This window comes from Tupaia chinensis, unplaced genomic scaffold (genome assembly GCF_000334495.1).
Source record: "Tupaia chinensis unplaced genomic scaffold, TupChi_1.0 Scaffold000322_1, whole genome shotgun sequence".
Lineage (NCBI taxonomy): Eukaryota > Metazoa > Chordata > Mammalia > Scandentia > Tupaiidae > Tupaia > Tupaia belangeri.
In genome coordinates, this window is record NW_006159816.1 from 1,042,617 (window position 1) to 1,050,374 (window position 7,758).

Below are 7,758 nucleotides of genomic sequence, written 5' to 3' on the forward strand. Positions count from 1 at the left end.
TTTTTTTTTTTTTTTGAGAGTTTTTTGCTATAGGGCGTGTGTGCTCACCAGAAAGACAGAGAGAGACAGAGAGACAGAAAGGGAGAAATCACTCCCCAGGGGTGTTGGCCATGCCACAGTCCCTTCTCCTCCATTCTCTGCTCAGGATCTTGGACACACGCACACACATGCCTGGCCTGAGTTCAAGCTACAAGGTCCGGGACTCGAACTGAGGTCGACTACATGGGAGTCCAGCGATACAGTCATTACACCAACTGCTGGCCCCTGTATCTTCCACTCTTATAAGGACACCCTCCTGAATCAGGATGACTTAATCTTGAGATACTTACCTAATCAGATCTATAAGAGCTCTGTTTTCTACAAGGTCATATTCTGAAGTGCCAAGCTCACGAGAGGCCCTGTGGGACACTATTCAACTTTCTACAGTGGCAGTGGAATGGAACAAATTTCACTGCTGAAACAAACAGACAGAAACATAATCATTTATTGATTCTCTTCTACTATCCAAAGCAAGAAATGTTCTAGGGGGAAAATGACAAAACCCTTTTCACATTTCTATACTGTTTGTTCCCCCAGTTTTGTTTTGTTTTTTCTTTGCTCCAAACTTATTCATTTATTTTGTGTTTGGTACACAAAAGGACTTTTAAATTCCAGTATTTAAAAAAGCAGTGTATTCCCAGTAAATGCACTAGGCCTTCTTGGTTTTAAAATCTTAACTGGTTCTAAGGGCCAATGTTCAGTTCACTGATCAGAGATGGATCTGCCTTATCTCCACTAGGTCTGCAATAGTAGGGGGCATGTTTTTGTTTTTAAATGTCCACTCAGGGCACTGTCTAATTCAGCAGAAGTGCTCTGTGCTGATACAATAGTTCACTCATTATTTACCCAGTGGGCTGAGGTGCCTTTGAAAAGTTGTGCTGCTGTCCTCCAGGAACCTTTTCAGTCTGAGATCATCTAAGCATCTCCTTCTCTGCCATCCAATCGAGTCCACTCAATTTACCTCCTATTTATGTCCCAGCTTCATTTGCTTCTCTGTACCTTCATAAACTTAGTCTATGCCTTCACCTTTGTTTGCTTAAGCAATCTCAATAGCTTCATAGCTTTCTAACTGACCTCCCCAAATAGATAAAAATGTAATGGTTTAAACTTTCTTAAAAGAAAGTTTTATCCTTTAAAAACAAGTGAATAATATTACCCTATTCTCTTGTTTTAGAAAACAAAAACAATATATTTTTTCCAGTAGGGTGCTTGTACTCACCAGAGTAGACAGAGAAAGAGAGAGAGAGAGCATCCTCCAATAAGGTGTGGTCTTATCACAATCCCTTCTCCTCCGTTTATGTCCTATTTGGATTTGGGGCATGCACACACTTATGCCTGGTGTTTTACAAGTCACTAAGGCTGGAATTTGAACCACACAATTGATCATGTGGTAACGGCTCCCTTAACCACTAAGCCATGGGGCAAGCCCTAGAGACTAAACTTTTTAACAAGCCTTTGTGGCATCTGCTTTCTGGACCCCACAAAACTCTCTAGCCTCCTCTCTTACCATGTTTTACTAAACTGTTTATTCCTTGAGTGTACCAAGCACTCTCTGACCAACGCAGGGTCTTTATGTATGCCATTCCCTTTGCCTAGTATATTGTTTAAGGATTAAAAGCACAAGCTATGGAATCTAGCAGACCCTTGGCTGTCTCTTATGAACTGTGTATCCTTTTGACAGTCATTGAACTTCTCTAAGCCTCAATTTCCACATTTGCAAAACATAAACGGGGATCAAGAGATGGTGTAATGGTTATGTCACTGTACTCCCACATGGCTGACCATGGTTCAAGTCCCAGACCCATAAGCTTGAAACTCATATCAGGCTCATGTGTGTGCATGCCCAAAATCCCAAGAAAAGAATGGAGAAGGGATTATGGTGTGGCCATCCTGCCTAGGTGGTTATTTCTTACTTTCTGTTTCTCTGTCTGTCTCTCTGGTGAGTGCACACACCTTATTACAAAAACTCTCTCTTTAAATATATATACACATACACACACACACACACAACACATATACTAAAAGTAAATATGTATAGATGTATATACTTTTAGTATATATATGTATATATAGATATATAGATATAGATATATATACACACACACACGCAGAGAGAGAGAGAGATGAGTGAAACAATCTCAGGACTGGAATTGTAAAGATTGAGTGCAAAAATAAATGTAAAATATCTTACAAGTTACATAGTACTATATAAATCCTAGTTATAATCATTGTAATTATTCTAATAGCATTCTAAAGCTGATGGCCTTGAACTTCAATTTAAAATACAACATACAATGTGAATTTGACAGATCTGTATCAACACGTACACTAGGTCTGCACTGCTTGGAACAACTTTTCTTCGTTTTAAATTAATTGTGTACTACCTGCATGTTTATCACTGTAATGTATCAAGCATGTGTCTTTGAGTCTCTGAGTTAAGTTCCAAATTCACAGATGCCAAATTAAAGTTTATTGTGTATAAAATGATGTTTCTCCTATGCAGTTTGGTATGCAACAAGACAACACATTCATCTTGGTTGGTCCAGGATTTTCATAGTTTTAAAACCAAAAGTTCCATTCCCAAGGACCCCTGAACTAATTAGCTAATCATACCCATGTTTAACTAGTATGTCTCAGTGTGCAGTGGCTCAGGACCACTACCTGTAGGAGAAGTCCTTTCTTTCTCTCATCCAAGTATCCTATTCCTTCTTGGTTATACACCCATAGGTACTTTGGCATTCAAAGAAATATTGGAGTCAGGAGAAAAAAAACCTGTTTGTCTTGGTGTCTGGCAAAGCCCTGAAAATGGAGAGTGATGCTAGCAGCTTTATGAATCTGACCTTGCAGAACTGTGCGTAAATGACCTGTGTTGAGAGCAAAACCTATAGCTTTTGTAGCAACCACAGGGCCAGTGCAGCATCTTACTCTGTGGAAGCAAAAAATTCAGGTTAGAGAATAGGAGATGGCTCCTAGAACCCCGTAATATGTGGAGATATCTCAGTGGAGTCCTTCAGAAGAGCAGACCTGGCCTTATGAGTTACAGCTCTTTCAAGTCTTGACCACTTCGTGGGTAATGTTAAGCAGAAGAAATTTAGGGTGCATTGTACTTGTCTTGCAGAGCACTGCCTCAGCAGTCAGGAGATAAATGCCGAGTTCTCAGGATCTCACCAGGGAGATGTGGCTTGAGACAAGGAAAGTGCTGCCCATGCCTAAAGACTGGCCCAGACTACAGCAGAAGCAAGGCACTGTTCTAATGGCTTCCGCCGGAGCTAGAGCAGAAGCCAACCATGGGGAGCCCTAAATGAAAAGCAATTCTTCCACCAAGGTCACTCAGTCCTTACTTTTCATGCCTTGGCCAGAACCCAAAAGATTTAAAGTTCTGCTGTTTAGCCTTCTCACCTCTCATCCCAGTCACCTGCTAGGCACTATATCAGGGACCCAGAGTTAGCATCTTTCCAACTCCTTCCGTCATTCCAGCTACTTCGCTCTCCTAGATGGCAGTTCTGCTTTTAAAAAGGAGATTTCTTGCATCTGTTCTTTTAAGGGAAGCCACCTCAGTGACTGGCTGGTGATTTCCCGTCTCCATTCACATTATGACTCACTGTTAACTCATGTTCTAGCATAAAGAAAGCAAGTCTCCAGTTTAGTATCTGGGATCGTGCTCCTAGTAAACCCTCTATTCTGCTTTAGCACATTATTGGTAGAAAGACACAAGCCATGGCTACAAGGAAAAAACCAAGGTAAGTCCCAGGTTTTTGTAGCAGAGGAACTATTCTATACTAATGGTGTTTTTTTGTGAGAAGATAAAGGATTGTTCTGCCCCTTCTGGTCATAAATAATAAACTTGGCTGCAGTGCAAGGACTGATTCTCTTTACATTAAAGTATCTTACCTTGAGCCCGTCAGTGTCTTGGTGGTTAAGGTACTGGATCCCATATGGCAAACTGCACAGTTTGCATTCTGAGCCCAGTGGCTTGAGAAATACTCTGGGCACATGTATGTGCGTGCCCAAAACCCAAGAAGAGAACGGAGAAGGAATTGTGGTGTAGCCATCCCCCTGCCTCTCTCTCTTTCTTTCTCTCTCTCTGTCTGTGTCTCTCTCTGGAGAATGTACATGCCATATAGCAAAAAGATTTTTATAGCAAAAAAAGTTTTTTAAGTAAGTTAAAAAAAAAAAAAAAAAGGAAAAGAAAAAGCCCTACCGGGTTAGAGTGATGTCCAGCAAGAATGTGGGGTCAGTTACTTAAACAGTACAATTCTCTTGTTTTTTACCATTTTGTCAGGGCTCAGCAGCAATTAATCTGATACTATATGTGGCTGCTGTTTGCTTGTTTTTCTTAGTCCACAGTTTAGCCATCCATTTGTTTATTTTGGTTCTTTTTAAAAGGCCTCTTTGTGGTCTTAAGCACTGTGAGTAGATGGAGTGGAACCAGGAGTTAATGTGTAAAGTTTTTCATCTTTGGAGAGTTTCGTTTCAAGCTAACTCTGGGTCACATGGCCACGGAGTTCAGTTTTTGTTTGGATAGAATGCTTCAGCTTGGAAAGAAAGAACAGGAAGTGGGACATTCCAGGCCCCAGGCAGCAGCTTCTGCTTGTCAAGCCCTTCTTGACAATAAGGTCACAGACATTTAGTAGGGGCGGCTCAAGAAAGTAATTTACTAACTATGCAAAGAGCAACAACAAAAAGGTTTATTATTAAGCTAGGAATGATAAGAGCACAGTAGCAGAAACTAGGCAGTACAATGAGTTTACTTCTACAACTAGGTAGTAAAATTAGTTTACTTCTAATCCAACTTGTTGAGAGACTATGCCAGTTAAGGAGACTATGCCACTCTCGGTGGTAGGAAAACCAAGGCCAGAATTGAGATAATATACTCCCTGCAAATCAGCTGCTTGGGCAGAGGACATTGAGGAGGAGAAATAGCATATGCTTCCCAGCTTGTAAAGGTTGGCAACCAGAAGCCAGAGCAAAGAGCTGCTCGTAAGTACACAGTGAATGAAGTGCAGGGATATGTCAGCTGTGAAGCAGCCTCGAAGGACCAAACTGCCATAAACCCCTGCTAAGTGTTTTCTGAATAATGACCCAGACGTGGCAGCCATAAGATATGTCTGCAACTACTATTGGCATAACCTGACAAATGCATATATTCAGGTCAGAGAAAATGACTAATGCCTTCTCTTTCCTGATGTCCGGGGTTAACAACTTCATGGAACAACTGTTTCCTGGTTGTTTCGTTTCTTTTCTTTCTTTTCTTTTCTTTTCTTTTCTTTTCTTTTCTTTTCTTTTCTTTTCTTTTCTTTTCTTCTTTTCTTTTCTTTTCTTTCCTCTTTTCTTTTTTTTCTTTTCTTTTTCTTCTTTTCTTTTCTTTTCCTTTCCTTTCCTTTCTTTTCCTTTCCTTTTCTTTCTTTTCTTTTCTTTTTTTTTTTTTTTTAATTTGCTCTCTAGAAGGTCTCTACAGGCAAGGAGACCCTGTATGGGCCTGGCTAAACCATGGATTGCTGTTAGAACAAGCCCCGACCCACTTCCTGAATTCAGAAGAGGCAGTGCTGTCGCTGTGGGGAGACAAACACTGTCTATGTTATGATGATGAGTTTGTGGTTAGCTTAGCATGGCCCAGTTTCTTTACTAATCTCAAATTCAAATGATAGTCAGATTGTCAACCTCTTCAAAGAGAAAAGATGTAGATAATGTACTTTCTAACCGTAAGCATACTTCATCATCCTAATGCTCCACAAAGAATCTGCACGTACCTGAATCACACATTCTAACCAAGCCAAGAAATCATTCACGGGGTAAAAACGGAAACTATCAAGTTCACTACAAAGCACAGCTGCTTGGGAAGTTAATGAACTCTTATTGATTTTTTTTTTTTTTTATAAAGCAAGAAGGAATAGTCTGTTAAATGAGACCATTTATAGATTTAAAATTACCCAGGTCACCCTTTAGTTATTATGCTCAAGATGGTAGCTTATTCTCAAAGGCATACAAGACCCTTCTAGCTTCCCAGCACGTTGCTTTGTTATTAGTAATGCCATTTGTGTTTGAACTAGGAGGAAATCCAATGTCAAATAAAAAGGGTTTCTCCTTTTCATGAATTAGCCTTTCTTTAGCCACGCCATCAAAAAAGTGAGGACGCTGCTAATTTCTCAAATCTTTTCCAGGCTGGCACCAAATGGATTCAAGAAAATCACTGGCTGCCTTTATCTCTGAGTGACTCATGCCACTGAGAGCCAGCTTTATGGGTTTGAAACCCAGCTAAGCTCTCACTGCCTCCTTTGTCTTTTTATGTAGCACAGTTAGGTTTAAGTGAACTCAGAAGTTGTATCAGCACTATACAACTTGCTATTAGCTGTCCCATAAAATTTTATCTGCCTCGTTGATTGGATCTAATTACTGTGCTCATATGATATTTTCTTTGCAATCTACAATGTAATCTTGACATACTTCTGGGAAGCTATGACTGTATAACTCTGTATTACGGTATGTCTCCATAAGGAACATCTGTTTTATGTTTTAAAGGAAAGGAGAGTCAGGTCATTTCTCATCTCTAAATTTACCTTTTTGAAGATGGTAATATGTAAGAAAGCATAATTAAATTTTGATCTAACTTTTAAAAGAGAATTTTATATACTCCAAGATGAACTTAAGAAAATAGCAAAGAAAGAAAATTAGCTAGATGATTTTATTAGATGAAAGTGACTAAAATCCAAAATATATTTTCTCTCTTTCTTTTTAATTGCCAAAGGGTGTATACACTCACCCGAGTAACAGAGAGGGAGACCATGCCCCCCGTGAGGAATGGTCTCACCACAATCCCTTTCCTCCATTTCTCCATCCTGTCAGGATTTGGGACGTTCACACACATGTTTTTCAAGCAGCCAGGATTCAAACACAGTGACATCACTAGAGTACAGGGCAGTCCCAAAATATTTTCTCAAATGAGATGAAAATCAGTTCCTTCCCTATTAGAAAAGAAAAAAAAGAGTTTGATCTCATATTAAGGGTGTGTGTTTCCTTTCATTAGAAAGATTTCGAAGATTTAGAAACTTGAGGCTGGAGTTTCTAATAACCAATTTTTGGACTCCCAGTTCAAGACTTGCTTCTTCCGAATGAGCTTCTGAAAAGGTAAGCTTCCTGCAGACTTTGAAATGGCACAGAATTTTCAAACGGCCTTAAAGACTAATATCATTTTTTTCTTTAAATAATTTTCTATGTGTGTTTCATAAAATCATGCTTCATGAGTATGCAAGCAATGTGAAGTTGCTTCTCTAATCTTTTAATTTCATAGGTCAAAAATTAAGTTCAGGAGTCACCAGGTGGTATGGTGGTTAAGGTGCTAGACTCCCATGTAGCCAATCACGGTTCAAGCCCCTGACCTGGTAGCTTATTTCTTACTTTCCCTCTCTCTCTCTTTCTCTGTCTCTCTCTGGTGAGTGCATATGTACTGTAACTAATTAAAAATAACATAAAAATAATAAATAAAATTAGAATAATTATTAACAACAAAAAAGTTTCAACTGAAGAACTATATATATTTTTTGACTTTTCTCTCAACTGGAAGTGTGACATAATCAGCCATTTTTTTTCTTTCATTTATTTATTTTTACATTTTTCCACAAACATTTACTTTACATAGCAAAAAATTTTAGCTCATACTCCATAATTCTTGACAGTTTACAAACAACTTTCAAAATTTCAAAATACTGAATTTTAAAGATA

At 39.0% G+C, this 7,758-nt stretch overlaps 1 long non-coding RNA gene across 1 annotated transcript in view; it reads left to right on the forward strand.

The window, feature by feature from the left end:
- The first annotated feature begins 3,700 nt into the window (after positions 1-3,700).
- Positions 3,701-7,758, forward strand: part of LOC114008349 (uncharacterized) — a 19,103-nt gene continuing 15,045 nt past the window's right edge. The window contains exons 1-2 of the long non-coding RNA XR_003549902.1: positions 3,701-3,779; positions 7,064-7,164. This is a non-coding gene — a long non-coding RNA (uncharacterized LOC114008349). The remainder of the gene's footprint in view (positions 3,780-7,063; positions 7,165-7,758) is intronic.